The sequence below is a fragment of the Dama dama genome, chromosome X (genome assembly GCF_033118175.1).
Source record: "Dama dama isolate Ldn47 chromosome X, ASM3311817v1, whole genome shotgun sequence".
NCBI classification, from domain to species: domain Eukaryota; kingdom Metazoa; phylum Chordata; class Mammalia; order Artiodactyla; family Cervidae; genus Dama; species Dama dama.
Window position 1 is genome coordinate 124,079,957 of NC_083714.1, and position 19,859 is coordinate 124,099,815.

Consider the following 19,859-nt stretch of genomic DNA (forward strand, 5'->3'; position numbering starts at 1 on the left):
CAGTACCTTCTAAAACAATGTTTTAGACACTATGGAAGCTGCCAAGTTGAATAAAATCTAATTTTTGTCTTCCCACTGTCCAGTACAATGTTGGGCACATTGTTGGTACTGAAAAAGTATATGTGGAATAAATAATGAGTAGTCCATCTCATTTTCAATAATGTAAGTTCTGATTTATAACACAATAAATTAACAGGAAATTCTATTCAGGAAGAAGATTTTTACCAGATTAACTTTCAGAATATCTAAATGATAATGATGCAGACATAAAAAGAAAAAAAATATTTTAAACATGAAGACAAAAGAAGTTTGAAAAATTTCAAGTCTTTTATATAAATTACAGATATATACATTTCTCTACTGTCAATAATTTCTTGATCTTCTTTGATTTACACATGATAAACCTCCACTGTTAATTAATTCTACTAGTTCTTTAACATTACAATATTTACATGCTTGCTACATGCAACAATTTTCTGCAAATACTGACCACATGTGTTTTAATCTGAATTTATTTAGAGGCAGTAATAATTAAATGCATTTTCTTGACAGTCATGTTCACATGATTTCAAACAAACTAATAAGTAAGACATGAGAGTAACTATCCAGATTGTTATTCTAAATGATGCTAAATATAAGAATAATAAATATAAGAAAACTGAAATCTTAGACTTCATTTTTTGGCTTCTATATGAATAATTGTAAGCTAGGATTTGGAAGATAACTAAGGCAAATTTCCCCTCACTCTGATACTTATATGTTACACACACACACAATGCTGGAAGCTTGGATGGCGTATTCAACAAGCATACAAGATAATTCAGATCAATGTCAACTTGCTCTCATCAGAAAATGAAGTCCCGTTGAGAGCCAACCTATCTTTCAGTCTAATTCAATAGAAAGCTAGAGTGCTAACAATAAAATGTCTAAGGTATAGGATTATGTCCATCCTAGTTCAGAAAAATGAGTGTCTTCAGATAACAAAACTTTCCCTTTTGAAAAGAAAGCCATTATTGCTGCAGAAAATAGTTTCACATATTAAAAAGTTAAATTAATTTTCTATATAGCTCTAGTCCTAGCCATTTGAATAGAAAGAGCTTGAAACTAGACTCTTAAATGCCATGCTAATGACGTGGGTTGTGTCATGATCAAAATTTGTCATAAATAAGTGGTGTTTTGTAAGTAACCTGGGGAAAATAAACTAATGTTCTAAGTAAGGATGTGACTTTGAAATCCATTCTCTATGGTACCTGACTCAGAGAGAAATAATTGATTACTAATGGGGCAATATCAGGTTGGTTACGTTACTATTTGCCTGCACGAATAAGAGGTAAGGGTTTTTTCAATTTCTAGAAGGTTGCCCATTCATCATTTTAACTGCTAAGTGCTTAGATCTGTGGATACTACTGGGTTTCTTTAGTCTTCTCCCCAAACTTCTGTATATCATCCTCCTACAAAAGAGAAAAGCTTTATGGTTTTCTCATTAATGTTGTCACAATTAAGTGACAATATGGAGCTCTATAGTTTCAACCTTATATGTTAAAGAGATTGTTCATCATCTATACGTCAATAAAACTTTATAAAAAATAAAAAAAAATAAAGGAAGGGATTGTCCAATGCAGTCTAAGAGTTCAAGAATTCCAACAGAGAAAACCAGCTGAGAAAACCATTCTCAGCTGACTGAGAATGCAACTGGGGTACCAAACAGAGACTACATAAAAGTTAATGAAAAGCATGAGTTTTAGAGTCCTACTTAGGTTCAAGACCTGACTTATATTTACTTGCATTTAAGTTCTTGAAAAATAAACTCTGTAGTTTATACACTCTTTGTAGGTAAAATGAGAAGAAAAATAGTACTTAGATTTTAAATAGTGCCTACAGAATGTTTACTATAGAAACTGGAATATGGCAAATTTGAGCTAAATAATAGCTTTTGTTATTGATATTAGGGAAGCTCAGATGGCTCTGTGATAAAGAATTCACCTGCCAAAGCAGGAGGCACAGGAAACATGGGTTTGATCACTGGGTTGGGAAGATCCCCTGGAGGAGGAAATGGCAAACCACTCCAATTCTCTTTCCTGGAGAATCCAATGGACAGAGGAACCTGGCAGACTACAGTCAATTGGGTCGCAAAGAGTTGGACACGACTGAGCCTGCACATACACACACACACACACACACACACACACACACACACACACACACATTCCAGATAAGAAGGTTTAGACATGAAAGGCATTTACAAGAATGCTAGTTTTTCCCTCCCCCACCCCCACCCCCATTTACTGCTCTACTTTTCCAACTTTCTTTACCTGCCTTTCTTTACCTTTCTTTACCTGCTAGAAGATGACTTCAGCTTTAGTTTGGGTATGACCAATGGGAAGTGCCAGCAGAAGAGTGGGACAGCATGGAGTCAAGACATTTATTTTCCCAGCTCTCTGCTGAGCATTCTTTGTTTGGTTGTGTCCCTTTATCAAAAGTCACAGGTCAAGTTGGGCAGATCCCCACTCCCCCTTGCAGCCATATCAAGTTCTCTCTCCTCACAACTGCATTAAGTTTGCCACCTAACTCTGGTCACTCGTGGACCAGTGGCTAAGACTCCATGCTCCCAATGCAGGGGGCTGGGTTCAATCCCTGGTCAGGGAACTAGATGCCACATGCTACAACTAAGAGTTTGCAGGTCTCAACTAAGATCTGGCACATCCAAATAAGTAAACCAATATTTTAAAAAAGATCTCTATTGTGTAGTCATCTGATAGCAGTATCAACTTTATACAGCTATGAAAACAGAAAGTGTGAGTTGGAACTTCCACTTAGGAAATACCAAAGAACCCTAAGACACCCCCTGTATACCACTAATCAGATATCTTAAGAGGACTAGAGAGACAATAGGAAGTGCAGTTTAGAACTCAGGACTCTTCCTATTTCCCAGGAGAGGGATCCTTCTGCCCAGTTCTTGGCCACGTAAATCATCCCCACGGGGAAGCTAAAATAGGTACAATGATTAGGGATAGAGGAGAAAACATTAGTGTCTCAAATGTCTTAGGGACCTTATGATGGATTCTAATACTTCTCCAGAGGTGCCTCAGGAGCCTGCTCAGGGGATGTGTGAGCTAAGAAGGCCAGACTTTAAATGCCAGCTCTGCTTTATCATAAGCTCTGTTTTTATCTGTCTTCTGCACTGGCTTCTCTGTAGCTCTGGTTTCAAGAAAGGATTACACTGCTAAAAATAGTAATATAAACATTTAAAAGTCACTGTCTTTGAATTTTACACACATCTATTAGTGACAAATTCCCCAGTACATTATTGAATCCTGAACACTTCATCTTTCTCTTGTGATACACGATGTCAATGGTTGGTATTCCTGAGGAGAATAAACTATCCATGTACCATGAAGCAGCTTATTTTAATACTTTTAACATTATGAATTTGTTTGTTGTTTACTCGTTTCAGTCATGTCCAACTCTTTTATAACACCATGGACTGTAGCCGCCAGGCTCCTCTGTCCATGGGATTTCTCAGGTAAGAATACTGGAGTGGGTTGTCATTCCCTTCTCCAGGGGATCTTCCGGACCCAGAGATCAAACCTGGGTCTCCTACATTGGCAACTGAATTCGTCACTGTCTGAGCCACTAAGGAAGCCCAACTTTATAAATGAGCATGGGCAAAAGCCCCTTCGTGTTTATCTAGATTCATTCTTCCATTTCTCTTTTACCTGTAGGAAATTAGACAATTATGAGCTATCTTGATGGAAATCAGATTCCAAATATAGCAGAATCTTACCTTTAACGGAACTATTTTGGTATAATATCTCACAGGGACCTCTTTGTCCCAACTTTACCTAAGATCATATTTATACTGGAGAACTTTTTTAAAGTCTTTCTTGGGGGAATGTGAGTTTATCCCAATGAGTAGGTAGTCTATGTGTGCATTACATTCAGTAATATATTGAATGCTTAATATCAGCAATAAGTATATACTGACAACATTAATGTCTCTTGAAAAATGATTGCTGGTTTTGTTTTTCAAAGGTAATGGAAACCCTCAACAGACTGCAGAAGCCCCAGTAGGAAGAGTTGAGAGGCAGATGGAATGAAACTGTGGTATAAAAGTACTTGAGGAGTTTGTAATACGAAACTAAAAATAGTTTCTCCATGCCATAATGGTGTATTTTAAAGGTACTTTTTATGTATTGGTAGAAAACAAATTTCCCTCCAGCTAACATCTTTTATCATCTGGCTGCATGTAATCAAAAGTTCTGTTTTCTAAGCAATGTGCTTTTAACCAAGTAAAAAAAGACCGTCTGCTTACTATTTGACTGTTATGGAGCTCAAATATTATTGTTAAACAAAGTATCCTTAAATAAATCTTCATTTCCTTGATGTCATACAACCCCGTTCATGCATGTTAATGTTTTCAGACCTATCTCAGGATCAGTTTACATGATAAAATATAATTAACTGTTGTTTGCTCACTTAAGTTGCAGTCAGTGTTTCAGTAAGCCTGACATGTGGGCTCAAACTGGACTGCTGACTTGTGAAGCTTGTGGTGGTTCACGTGGCAGTTGTACCTGCAAAGTTTTATTCATATAAATGGTCACCATCTCTGTTTAGGCACCAAGAGCATGATTAGTTGGTTTCCTGGGTTTATACTAGTTAAGGTATTTGTGATACAGGCTATTTAAGGAATTTCTCTAATTTGGCCTTTGGGAAACACAAGAGGCTAAATTCAGTGAGATAAAATATGAATACATGTGTAGAAATGATGTGGATAATCTATATTTTCTACTATCACTTTCAGCTACTACTGTGACTGGTATTTCCTCACATGACCCACGGTTTGAGGGTAGATAGTTCAGGGCTGCTCATCATCGAGCAGCTCAGGGATGCCATTGAGACCCTAGTGGCCTTCTTCTTCCACCATCTTTAATATGTGACTTTTATTTCCCTGGTTTCAAGGCAGACACTGAACTTATGAACACCATACCCAAATGTAACATTTATTTCCTGGAAAGGCAGCCTGTTCCCTTGACTTCTTCTTAAACTTCATTGGTCATAACTCTGCTCATGGCCAACCCAAGCTGTTTGAGAGGCTGTGAAATCAAGGACAGTACTTTACAATCACTAAAGAACAGGAAAAGGGGGATAGAAAGGCTGTTGAGTGAGCCAAGCTATAGTATCTGCTCACTAAAGAATTATATTAATTATTTGAGCTTCAGGCTAAAAGATAGGCAATCTCATTGTCCTTTACTTTTCTGTCAACCTATGCTTCAGAAAACACATGCTGATCATAGCAAGTTAGCCACAGTGACTCTCATTTCCCTCTGTATTTTTTCAGGGTCCAATATTAATGATACAACCAGGTAGTAGAGACTATTTTTGCCTATTTAGCATTCATTTATCCACTTTTTCGTATCTTAGAAACTCAATTTCAATTAAATATATCCTTAATTCCATGTAGCCACAGGTCTCAAGGGAAACTGAACTCACCCCAATTTTAGGAAGGGATTCTTTCAAGAGTAATCTTGCCTATGATTGGTTCTGGAACAAGCATATGTTTCCACTTTGACCTGAATGGGAATTCTTTCAGTGAGAAAAGGAAAATTCCTTGCCCTATGAGATGGCCATAGAAATGTCCCCTGGATATTACTGGATGTAGATATGATTCTGAGGACTGCTGCAGTCATCCTGCTACACAGAGGATAAAGCCACACTTGGAATTACAAGCAGAGAGATAGAAAGCACTGGGGCCCTTGATGATCTTGCTGAATCCCTCTGCCTTGAAGCCCACTCCACCACTGAACTTCCTTCCAGTCAAGTGAGATGTTCTTTAGTTTTTTTAGTCAGTTGGAATCAATTTCTGTTACTTGTAGCCAAAAGTACCTTAATTCTTAGGAATCATCTAAATTTTTTGTCCTCTAAAAGTTCTGAGAAGTTTGCATTTATGCTATTACTGTTATCTTTGCTACTTGTAACTCAAATTAAATGGGATTTCCCATAGAGACATCAGTGTAGAAATACACTATATGCATTAGCACATTTAGAGCCAACTTGCTACCAAGAATGTGCTAAGAAAATGCATTCTATCTCACACTCCTTCCAGTTAAGGGTTTTGCCAATCCAGGGGAATGAACCATAGGTACAGTGCAGATCAACTGGGAAGTATTTCTACAAAATTGGTAAGCAAGTGTAACTTCATCAGCCACATTATACAGGGACAACCAAGAAATACGTACTGTGAGATGCATTATAATCTATGAGGCCGATAGGCTGGTACCACCAAAGCAGGCTAAGGGACCCCTGAAACTGAAGTGAATGTTAGGCTAATGGTGCAGGAAATAGAAGACGACTCCATTCAAGCCAAAAGATACTGTGCACCAAACAAAGAGGAAGAAATGGACAATGTGTCCTATGCTCCCACTGTTCCCAAACTATACTTGATATGGCATGTAGGAATTGAAATACCTGATTGGGGCTTTAAGGTTCTCAAATGTGCGAGAGAGAGAGAGAGAGACAGAGACAGAGACAGAGACAGAGACAGAGACAGAGAGAGAATAAATGACTATAATAAAACCCCTCACACTAAGTTCTTGGTTACAAGACAGAAGGATAAATGATATTATCATACAGGGTACTGCAGAACTTCATTTACAAGATGATATTGGATTACTTCCTAAGACACCTGCTTAGTGTTAAATACAACAAAAACCATGCGGTAGAAGCAAATGTCAGAAAAAGGAGGAAAAAAGAGACACATTAAAAGCCCTTTTAAAAAACTAGTGTACAAAATAATGCATCATTGATAGTTGAAATACACATGAACTGTTAAAATGCTAGAAAATAATGGCTCACAAAGATAAAAGCCCCGAACAGATTAACTTTTAAAAAGATGTTCTTCTTATGGTTTTATAAGTTGCTTACTATTTTATGTCAGAATAATGGATTTGGTTAGTAGATGGCATGGTATAATTAAAAAGGTATTAGAAGGTATTCATTTAAAATATAAGATACGGTGCCCACTGTGATTAATTTTAGGGACTTTTTCTAAGAGACTTAGGGTAAGAGACACTGTTGTTCTAAGCCTCAGTCTGAATTTTCACACTATTTTGATTACTTACAAAGAAAAAGGTGTGAAGCATATATACAAATAACCAGGAAATGCTAATGCTAATTTTCTTTATTATTGAAACTTTGTTAGATTATGCAATTCTCTTATTGAGTCACCAACAATAGGAAACATGTTTCCCACACATTTAGTAGGAGACAAATGTTAAGAAGGTCTAATCATAACAGGGACACACAGGGCTATGAGTCTAGACAAATTTAAATACATGAAAAGGCTCATCTCTTTCTTACCCAAACGCCTGTCAGGTTTCAAGGTTAAAGCCATATTTATGTTTTCATTTTTTTTCTCCTCATAATTGGTAAGGTTATATCTATGAATATTATACCACCTAATTTCAAAAATTTCAAATAGGTTAAAAGGCAATTTATCATCAGCTTTAAAATGGGATGTTAACAGCTTTATAGTTAAATTAGGCTATGAAAAATGGGTAAAGGTTGTCTGTGGAAAAAAAAGCTTTTTATGACAAAGATAATTGAACTCACAGAGAGGAAGGTATAACCTGAAATGATTTAGAAAATTCATCATGAAAGTGTGTCATTATATTAATTTAGAGAGAAAATCACTTTTTTATTTACCCATCTCTAATGAATTCATCTCTTCATTCAGACAGGCCAGGGACCAGTGAAACGTTAATGATGAACATGTCAAAAGTTGGAATATAACCTTGTCACATTCACCATAAGACTCTCAGCAGTTTGGAACAATTTTCTTGACCTGCTTGAAATCCTCTAAGAGAGAATTCTTTAAAAAGCCATCTTATTGAAAGATAAAAGGAATTATTTGGGAAAGTTCTTTGAGTCATTTTCTAAAATATTTTTTATGAGAGAAGTGAATGCATATTCATGGTAGAGAATATGGACTATGAATAAAAGCATAAAACAGAAAATAAAAATTGCCTGCAATTCCACTTTCCTAAGGCAACTAACAATTGCAAATATTTTGGTTTGTCTTCTCTGTCTTTGAATGTTTATAAAATCGTTATCATAAGGTGAACAATTAGTTTGTGTATTATTTTACTTACTCAACATTCCATCATGAAGCCCTTCCCAGGCAGCATATTGAGAACCAGAAGAAAATATAGATAACAACTTCTAACAAATTACTGGGATATTTGAATCATTAAAGACTGAGTATAAAATATGTTTAACATGCTATGAAAAGAAAAGGAAGGGGTGAATATATGAATAAGAAGCAAGAGACTATGGAAAATGACAAAGTAGATTTGGAAATGAAAATACTATAACTTTCAGAAATAAAAATATTATCATTGAATATAAAAATGATTGTATAATTGAATGTTTAGGTTAATGGCTGATTACAAACTGCTAAAGAAATAATTAGTGATTTGAAATTTAGATTTAAAGATATATTCTACAATGCAGAAGAAAACCAAAAACATGGAAAATATAAAATAGGGTTGGAGATACGGAGAATAAAGTAAGAAGATACGTCTTAATCTAAGCAGAGTTCCATAAGAGGAAAAGAATGAAAGAATGGGACTGGCCTATATCTGAAGTGATAACATCTGAGAATTTTCATAACAGATGAAAGATAACAATTTTCAGATTCGTGAACACTAATGACTATCAGAAAGGATAAATAAAAGGAAATCCTCTGAAGGGTATGTATAATGAAATTATATGAAATTAAATATAAAGAGGAAACTTTTAAAATAGAGAAGAGACAAAGTACCTTCAAGATTACTTACATGGAACCTTACAAACAAATTCTCAGAGTCAGCAATGGAAGTCAAAGCCTGTGGAATAATATTTCACTGTGCTGAAAAGAATTTAGAACTAAATGTACCTTTCATGAATGAGAAATACAAACATTTTAGACAACAGACAGACTGAATTTGGTAGCAGTTAACCCTCACTGAAGGAACGTATAAAGAATTAATCTTTAGACACTAATAAAATTATTACAGAGGGATGTAGGAAGGCATAATGCAAAAAAAAAAAGTTAAATACTTGAGTACATTCAATCAACAGATTCAATAATTATTTATGAGTAATGACTATGTGGTAGGCCTTGTTTTAAGTACTTGAAGTATAGCAAAGAATAACCACCACAAAGAAAATTCCTGCCTTCATGGAACTTCCAGTCTAGTGCCTACCTAAACAAATATTGTCTGTATAAAGCAATAACAATGCACATTTCATGATTAAAATAAGTCTAAGATACTGAGCAGCAATAAGAAAAGTTGAGAAAAGCAGCAGAAATAAAGTCTTCCAAAGTTTTTACTTTTTTTCTGATGGAGTAAACTTCCCTAAATTAAGTGTATGTGCAAATTTTTAGGATATAATGGAAAGAACAGAGATAAAGTATAAAACTTCTAAACTCAGTATGAAAGAAGGCAAGAAGTCAGGCAAAATGATACATAAAAAATGTCAGGTAAATAGAAAGCACAAAATATGGTAGAGATGATTCCAAATACCAATTAAAAATGTTTGCTGGAGGCTTATCATATATGGCCTTTATGATGTTGAGGTAGGTTCCTTCTGTGCCCATTTTTTTGAAGAGTTTTAATCATAAATGTGTGCTGAATTTTGTCAAAGGCTTTTTCTGCACCTATTGAGATTATCATACAGTTTTTATCTTTCAGTTTGTTAATATGGTGTATCACATTGATTTGCATATACTGAAGAATCCTTGCATTCCTGGAATAAACCCAACTTGATCATGGTGTGTGAGCTTTTTGATGTGTTGCTGAATTCTGTTTGCTAAAATTTTGTTGAGGATTTTTGCATCTATGTTCACCAATGATATTGGCCTGTAGTTTTCTTTTATTATGTTGCCTTTGTTTGGTTTTGGTAACAGGGTGATGGTGGCCTCGTAGAACGAGTTTGGAAGTCTTCCTTTGCAATTTTTTGAAAGAGTTTAGAAGGAAAAGGCATTAGCTCTTTTCTAAATGTTTGATAGAATTCTCCTGTGAAACCATCTGGTCCTGGACTTTTGTTTTCTTGGGAGATTTTTTATCACAGCTTCAGTTTCAGTGCTTCTAATTGGGTTGTTCATAATTTCTGTTTCTTCCTGGTTCAGTCTTGGAAGATTGAACTTTTCTAAGAATCTGTTCATTTTTTCCAGTAAATACCAATTAAAAATGAACTAAAAATTATAGTTAACAAAGATTTTCAGACAGGAACAGAAAGATCAAATCCAACTAAGTGTCTTCATAAGTGGCACATCTAAATTAAAAGTGCACAAAATGGTATATAAAATATTCATATATAGCAAATACAAACAAAATGAAGCTGGCCTGCCAATATTAATAATACATGAAATAGACTTTAACGAAAAGGTGTTATTAGATATAAAGAAGGCCACCATATAATAGTAAGAATTTCACCTTATCAGAAAGACGTATCTAGAATACATACTGAGACTATAAAACTATGCATCTCAAAATAAACTGTCAAAATACATAATGTTTTAAAACTTGACAGATTGTGAAGACAAATACACAAAGAGGCCAGTGAGTAAATGTTTTCAAAATTCTTCCTACCAACTGATAGATACAGCAGGCAAAAACAAAAAGAAAAATTAGCACAATATATAACGTTTGAGATATGCAACCAACTAGCTTGAGCTAATCTATCCAAAAATTTCAGAACACAAAAGCTTTTCAGACACACATGGAACATTACTGACAATAATATGATGAGCCTTATTGCAACTCTATAAATTATAAAAGATTAGTAATCATTAAATAAATTTACCCTAATACAATGTTGCTTTTATCTCCTATGTTAAGATTGTACGTGAAATCATATTAAAAAAAAATCCTAATCCAAAAAAAAAGGGACAGCTCACTTATTAGAAAAAAGTAAATTACCATACAACATACTATTAAGGCATCTTAAATTTTCATTGAATGATCATGGCATAATTACTCTATTGTTTGTGATTTGGGTAATTTAAATTTTTGCTACTATAAATACCACTGTGACAAAGCTCCTATTACATAAGTCTTTGTAAGAATCTAATTAATTTCTTAAGGGTATATTCCCAGTATTTTAACTGTTAGATCATGTTTGTGAATTTTTAGACCTAAAATTCCCTGTTGGTGTTGCACAAAAGTTTTACTAATCTTACTCTTAGCAGCAGGATATGAAGGTGTCTATCTTACAAAACTTTTGATAATACTATCAGGAAAAATTATAATCTTATTTTGATTGGCATATCTTTGATTACCAAATTATTCATGATGTTGAAAACAGTCCATAAATTTCTTGACCATTTCATTTATTCTTATCATTTTTTAACCTGTTCAATTATGTGCTTTGCTTCTTTTCTTTTTTTTTTTAAATTTATTTTAATTGGAGGCTATTTACAATATTCTGGTGTTTTTTGCCATACAGTCACATGAATCCACCATGGGTGTACATGTGTTCCCCATCCTGACCCTCCCTCCCACCTCCCTCCCCATCCCATCCCTCAGGGTCATCCCAGTGCACCAGCCCTAAGCACCCTATCTCATGCATTGAACCTGGACTGGCGATCTGTTTCACACATGATAATATACATGTTTCAATGCTATTCTCTCAAATCATTCCACCCTTGCCTTTTCCCATAGAGTCCAAAAGTCTCTTCTTTACATATGTGTCTCTTTTGCTGTCTCGCATATATGGTCATCATTACCATCTTTCTAAATTCCATATATATGCATTAATATACTGTATTGGTGTTTTTCTTTCTGACTTACTTGGCTCTGTATAATAGGCTCTACTTTCAACCACCTCATTAGATTGATTCAAATGCCTTCTTTTTAATAGCTGAGTAATATTCCACGGTGTGTATGTACCACCGCTTTCTTATCCATTCATCTGCTGATGGACATCTAGGTTGCTTCCATGTCCTGGCTATTGTAAACAGTGCTGCGATGAATATTGGGGTACATGTGTCTCTTTCCATTCTGGTTGCCTCAGTGTGTATGCCCAGCAGTGGGAATTGCTGGGTTGTATGGCAGTTCTATTTCCAGTTTTTTAAGGAATCTCCACACTGTTCTCCATAGCAGCTGTATTAGTTGGCCTACCAACAGTGGGCCCACCAACAGTGTAAGAGGGTTCCTTTTTCTCTGCACCCTCTCCAGCATTTATTGTTTGCAGATTTTTTGATAGCAGCCATTCTGACCAGCGTGAGATGATACCTCATTGTGGTTTTGATTTGCATTTCTCGGATAATGAGTGATGTTGAGCATCTTTTCATGTGTTTGTTAGCCATCTGTATGTCTTCTTTGGAGAAATGTCTGTTTAGTTCTTTGGTCCATTTTTTGATTGGGTCATTTATTTTTCTGGAATTGAGCTGCAGGAGTTGCTTGCATATTTTTGAGATTAATTAATTGTCAGTTGCTTCATTTGCTATTACTTTCTCCCATTCTGAAGGCTGTCTTTTCACTTTGCTTATAGTTTCCTTCATTGTGCAAATGCTTTTAAGTTTAATTAGGTCCCATTTGTTTATTTTTGCTTTTATTTCCATTACTCTGGGAGGTGGGTCATAGAGGATCCTGCTGTGATTTATGTCAGAGAGTGTTTTGCCTCTAAGAGTTGTATAGTTTCCTCTAGGAGTTTTATAGTTTCTGGTCTTATATTTAGATCTTTAAACCATTTTGAGTTTATTTTTGTGTATGGTGTTAGAAAGTGTTCTAGTTTCATTCTTTTACAAGTGGTTGACCAGTTTCCCCAGCACCACTTGTTAAAGAGATTGTCTTTTCTCCATTGTATATTCTTGCCTCCTTTGTCAAAGATAAGGTGTCCATAGCTGTGTGGATTTATCTCTGGGCTTTATATTTTGTTCCATTGGTCTATGTTTCTGTCTTTGTGTCAGTACCATGCTGTCTTGATGACTGTTGCCTTGTAGTATAGCCTGAAGTCAGGCAGGTTGATTCCTCCAGTTCCATTCTTCTTTCTCAAGATTGCTTTGGCTATTCGAGGTTTTTTGTACATCCTTACAAATTGTGAAATTATTTTTTCTAGTTCTCTGAAAAGTACCTTTGGTCGCTTGATAGGGATTGCACTGAATCTATAGATTGCTTTGGGTAGTATAGTCATTTTGACAATATTGATTCTTCCAATCCATGAACATGGTATATTTCTCCAACTATTTGTGTCCTTTTTGATTTCTTTCATCAGTGTTTTATAATTTTCTATACATAGATCTTTTTTTTCTTTAGGTAGATTTATTCCTAAGTATTCTATTCTTATCGTTGTAATGGTGAATGGAATTATTTCCTTAATTTCTCTTTCTGTTTTCTCATTGTTAGTGTATAGGAATGAAAGGGATTTCTGTGTGTTAATTTTATATCCTGTAACTTTACTATATTCATTGATTAGCTCTAGTAATTTTCTGGTAGAGTCTTTAGGGTTTTCTATGTAGAGGATCATGTCATCTGCAAACAGTGAGAGTTTTACTTCTTCTTTTCCAATCTGGAATCCTTTTATTTCTTTTTCTGCTCTGATTGCTGTGGCTAAAACTTCCAAAACTATGTTGAATAGTAGTCGTGAGAGTGGGCACTCTTGTCTTGTTCTCGACTTTAGGGGAAATGCTTTCAATTTTTTACCATTGAGGATAATGTTTGCTGTGGGTTTATCATATATGGCTTTTATTATGTTGAGGTATGTTCATTCTATGCCTGCTTTCTGGAGGGTTTTTATCATAAATGGATGTTGAATTTTGTCAAAGGCTTTCTCTGCATCTATTGAGATAATCATATGGCTTTTATTTTTCAATTTGTTAATGTGGTGTATTACATTGATTGATTTGTGGATATTAAAGAATCCTTGCATCCCTGGGATAAAGCCCACTTGGTCATGATGTATGATCTTTTTAATATGTTGTTGGATTCTGTTTGCTAGAATTTTGTTAAGGATTTTTGCATCTATGTTCATCAGTGATATTGGCCTGTAGTTTACTATTTTTGTCGCATCTTTGTCTGGTATTGGTATAGGGTGATGGTGGCCTCATAGAATGAGTTTGGAAGTTTACTTTCTGGAAGAATTTGAGAAGGATAGATGTTAGCTCTTCTCTAAATTTTTGGTAGAATTCAGCTGTGAAGTCATCTGGCCCTTGGCTTTTGTTTGTTGGAAGATTTCTGATTACAGTTTTGATTTCTGTGCTTGTGATAGGTCTGTTAAGATTTTCTATTTCTTCCTGGTTCAGTTTTGGAAAGTTACACTTTTCTAAGAATTTGTTCGTTTCTTCCAAATTGTCCATTTTATTGGTATATAGTTGCTGATAGTAGTCTCTTATGATCCTTTGTATTTCTGTGTTGTCTGTTGTGATTTTTCCATTTTCATTTCTAATTTTGTTGATTTGATTCTTCTCCCTTTTTTTCTTGTTGAGTTTGGCTAATGGTTTGTCTATTTTATTTATCTTCTCAAACAACCAGTTTTTAGCTTTGTTGATTTTGGCTATGGTCACCTTTGTTTCTTTTGCATATATTTCTGCCCTAATTTTTTATTTCTTTCCTTCTACTAACTCTGTGGTGCTTCATTTCTTCTCTTTCTAGTGGCTTTAGGTGTAGAATTAGGTTATTTATTTATTTGATTTCTCTCCTGTTTCTTGAGGTAGGCTTGTATTGCTATGAACCTTCCCCCTTAGCACTGCTTTTACTGAATCCCATAGGTTTTGGGTTATTTTGTTTTCATTTTCATTCATTTCTATGCATATTTTGATTTCTTTTTTGATTTCTTCTGTGATTTGTTGGTTATTCAGAAGCGTGTTATTTAGCCTCCATGTGTTTGTATTTTTAATAGTTTTTTTCCTGTAGTTGACATCTAATCTTACTGCATTGTGATCAGAAAAGATGCTTGAGATGATTTAAATTTTCTTGAATTTACCAAGGCTGGATTTATGGCCCAGGATGTGATCTATCCTGTAGAAGGTTCCATGTGCACTTGAGAAAAAGGTGAATTCATTGTTTTAGGGTGAAATGTCCTATAGATATCAATTAAGTCTAACTGGACCACTGTATCATTTAAAGTTTGTGTTTCCTTGCTAATTTTCCTTTTAGTTGATCTATCCATAGGTGTGAGTGGGGTATTAAAGTCTCCCACTGTTATTGTGTTGCTGTTAACTTCCCCTATCATACTTGTTAGCATTTGCCTTATATATTGTGGTGTTATGTTGGATGCATATATATTTATAATTGTTATATCTTCTTCTTGGATTGATGCTTTGATCATTATGTAGTGTCCTTCTTTGTCTCTTTTCACAGCCTCTATTTTAAAGTCTATGTTATCTGATATGAGTATTGCGACTCTTGCTTTCTTTTGGTCTCCATTTGCATGAAATATCTTTTTCCAACCCTTCACTTGCAGTCTGTATGTGTCCCTTGTTTTGAGGTGGGTCTCTTGTAGACAGCATATATAGGGGTCTTGTTTTTGCATCCATTCAGCCAGTCTTTGTCTTTTGGTTGGGGCATTCAACCCATTCACATTTAAGGTAATTATTGATAAGTATGATCACATTGCCATTTAGTTTGTTGTTTCGGGTTCGAGTTTATAAACCTTTTCTGTGTTTCTTATCTAGAGAAGATCCTTTAGCATTTGTTGAAGAGCTGGTTTGGTGGTGCTGAATTCTCTGAGCTTTTGCTTGTCTGTAAAGCTTTTGATTTCTCCTTCATATTTGAATGAGATCCTTGCTGGGTACAGTAATCTGGGTTTTAGGTTTTTCTCTTTCATAAAAATATGGAAGGCTTCAAAAATTTGTGGGTCATCCTTGCACAGGGGCCATGCTAATCTCCTCTGTATCGTTCCAATGTTAGTATATATGCTACTGAAGTGAGCATAGCTTTGCTGCTTTTCAAAAGTGGATTTACAGAACAATTTTTGTATTAGAAATTCAATCCCTTCTTGCCTGTTGAATATACTTAACCTAGCTAGTCATTAAGTTTTTTATCTTTTGATTTTGTTATTTTTAATGTAGTCAAAATCTTTTCTCTTGTGAGTACCATCTCTCTTCTTTTTTAATAAAAAAATCATGGAAAATTGTTATCTATCTTGAGACTCATTAACCAGTAACTTTTCCACATGTCTTATGGTTTCATTTTTCATATAAGCTCCTTAAATTATTATATAAAAATACACACATATATTTATGTCTCTATATATGTGTGTCTGTGTATATATTAATACTTATATTTTTATTTATTTAATTCAGGGTCATTTGTCCTATCCATTGACTTGTCTACTCATATTAAGATGAGTTAAGTTAGACCCATATTTTCCCCCCATCTTTATTGTAACATAATTGATAAATAAGACTTGTATTTTATGTGTACAACATTATTCTTTAAGGTTTTTTTTTATTGTGGACCATTTTTAAAGTCTTTATTGTATTTGTTACAATATTGTTTCTGTTTTATGTTTTAGTTTTTTGACCATGAGGCATGTGGGATCTTAGCTCCCAGACCAGGGATCGAACCTGCCTCCCCTGCATTGGAAGGCAAAGTCTTAACCATTGGACCTCCAGGAAAGTTCCCATGATGTTTTGATAAACATATATACTGTGAAATGATTACCACAATCAAGCTAATTAACATATATCACCTTGCATACTGCTACTGCTACTTCTAAGTCACTTCAGTCGTGTCCGACTCTGTGCGACCCCATAGACAGCAGCCCACCAGGCTCCACCGTCCCTGGGACTCTCCAGGCAAGAACACTGGAGTGGGTTTCCACTTCCTTCTCCAATGCATGAAAGTGAAAAGTGAAAGTGAAGTTGCTCAGTCACGTCCCACTCTTAGCGACCCCATGGACTGCAGCCTACCAGGCTCCTCCATCCATGGGATTTTCCAGGCAAGAGTACTGGAGTGGGGTGCCATTGCCTTCTCCGTCACCTTGCATAGTTACCTGTTTTTTGAGCTAACACTTAAGATACACTATCTTAGCAAATTCCAAGTACACAATAGAATATTATTAACTACAGTCATCATGATGTATATAATACTTCTCCAGGATTTATTCATACTGTTCATCAGGTTCTCAAGGCAAGAATGCTGAAGTGGCTTGCCATTCCCTTCTCCAGTGGACCACATTTTGTCAGACAAGAAGAAGGAGAAGGGGACGACAGAGGATGAGATGGTTGGATGGCATCACCGACTCAATGGACATGAGTCTGAGTAAGCTCCAGGAGATAGTGAAGGACAGGGAAGCCTGGCGTGCTTCAGTCCATGGGGTTGCAAAGTGTCAGACATGACCGAACAACCTGAACAACAGGATTTATTCATCCTGTATAACTGAAAGTTTGTAGTCTTTGACCAATACCTCCTCATTTCCCCCACTCCCCAGCTCTGGCAACCACCATTCTACTATTTGCTTCTGTGAATCTGACTTTTTTAGATTCCACATAATGAGATCATGCAGTAAGCTCATACAGTATTTGTCTTTCTTTGGATTATTTCACTTAGCATAATGTTCTCCAGGTTCATCCATTTGTTGCAATTAGCAAGATTTTTTTATTACACCTGAATAATCATACAGTGTGTATATGTATAATTTTCTTTATCCACTCATCTCACTGATGGACACTTAGGTTGTTGTCATATCTTGGTTATTATGACTAATGCTGCAATGAACATGGGAGGGCAAATATCTCTTCAGTGTATGATTAATCATCTCAAGTATTGCCTAATTTCACTTCTCTTTTTTATTCCCTTGGTTTTTCAGGAGTGTGTTGTTTACTTTTCACATAATTGTGAACTTCCTATCTTTTCTCCTGTTATTAACTTCTAGTTTCATACCACTGTGGTCAGACAAGATAACTTTTTGTTAGTTATCGTTCAAGTTTTCCTACCCAGCACTGTTTTCTGTAGCCGTTATTATTCATGAGTTTCTGCTCTGGTGAGCCATGACTCTTTTGTATTTCCTTGTGTGTGTCTTTATTCTTTCTTCATCTCTCTGGTGGACCCATGAAGAGCTGTTGGTTTTTCAGTTTGTTCAGCGTTTTAGTTGCTGTGAGGATGGAGGGGCATCCTCCAAGTTCCTTACGTGTGGAATCAGAAACTGGAAGTCTGTCTTAGATTGTTGACAATATAATGTGTCTCAGTGTCTCACTGAAGTTGTCTTGAGTTCAGCCTACTAGAGATTCTCTGAACATCATGGAACTGAATGTTCATTTCCTTCTCCAGATTTTGGAAAATGTTCCCCATTATTTCTTTAAATAAGCTTTCTGACCCTTTCTCATTCTCTGTTCCTTTTTTTGCTCCCTTAATGCATATACTGGTTATCCTGATGGTGGTCGATAAGTCATGTAAGTTTTTTCATTGTTTTTCACTCTTTTTAACCAACTGGATAATTTCAAATGACTTGTCTTGGAGTCACTGAGTTTTCTTCTGCATGTTCAAGTCTGCTTCAGGGAACAGTCATGTCTTGGGACCTATTACCAGGGGTGCCCATAGGCATGACTTTTGCCTAGCCCATTGGGTGGGTCCCTGGAGGGGCAAGAATGTCTCTGATTATGGAAGAGCAGCACTGAAGTTAGGTCATAAGACTGCTTCAGGAACTGCGGCAGTGTTCCTAGACTACGTCACTCCCATTATCGTGTCTTTGTAATTATTTGTTGCAAATATACTGACCACTTTTTGATTCTATGGTTTCTTCATCTAAATCAGATGTATTTATGAGGTTATATATCTATTTTCTGCCCCCTACAACTCATTCATTCTCTTATCTATTTTTATTCTACTTTGTATTCTGGAGACATTGCTTCATTGATACAATTTGTTCAGCTTTCTCTGTCATTTCATATTATAATACCTTTAAATGCAGCTTTTAGATTCCTCATTGCATTTGATTTTCCTCTCATTCCTTTCTTGTTTTAACAGGTTCTTTTGCATCTCTGCCCTTCATCATTAAATTTTCTCCCTAGGGTTCCCAGTTTTTTAATTAATAGTGATCATGTATTCTTACTTCTTTTTGAGGACACCTAGAATATCTTCTAAACTTTTCACCTCTTTTAGTGGGAACATATTATCAGAAAAATGTTGCTACTTTGAACCTTCAGGAAAATCTTACCTTTCTCTTATAATATAGAACAATTTTAATAGATACTATTTAGAAAAGTTAGGTATAGACCCTTTATCCAATGAGAAACGATTTACTCAGGCCTGGCATATGCACAAAGTAAGTGGAGTATTTTTAGTACTAATGCTGGACAGTTCCCTAAATGGAAACATTTACACAAGCACATCACATCGCACACCAGCACATGTTTATGTGTAGCTATTTTAATGGGACATTTGGGGAAGCTATATCAGTCCCAACTCATCTGCTACAATGTGACCCTGGGAATTCTTCACTGATAAATGTTTACTGCTGTTCCCTTTGTCAAGGTGAAATGGTGACTGACATATTACACAAATGGAAGTGCATATTTCACCATGTACCATTGCAATGAATGCTGAATAACTTTAGTATGATCTCAAATCCTTCACTAAATAATATTTTGTCATTGGGAGATGACATTATATAAAAAGTAGAAATACTGAAAACTCATCTACGAATAAAAGATTTGTGATTTAACTAATATTCAGTTTTCTGCAATCATTAAGGAAAATAACTAATTGTCAGAGTCTTTATTACTAAATTATTGTTTCCCTGGTGGCTCAGAGGGTAAAGCATCTGCCTGCAATGTGGGAGATTCTGGTTCAATCCCTGGGTCGGGAAGATCCCCTGGACGAGGAAATGGCAACCCACTCCAGTACTCTTGCCTGGAAAATCCCATGGACAGAGAA

At 35.5% G+C, this 19,859-nt stretch overlaps 1 protein-coding gene and 1 non-coding gene across 2 annotated transcripts in view; both read right to left on the bottom strand.

The window, feature by feature from the left end:
- IL1RAPL1 (interleukin 1 receptor accessory protein like 1) overlaps window positions 1-19,859 on the bottom strand; it is a 674,106-nt gene that overhangs the window by 156,487 nt on the left and 497,760 nt on the right. The gene's annotated exons all lie outside the window — the stretch shown is intronic.
- Window positions 15,808-15,914, bottom strand: LOC133053242 (U6 spliceosomal RNA). The gene has a single exon (XR_009692175.1). It is a non-coding gene; the product is annotated as a U6 spliceosomal RNA (small nuclear RNA).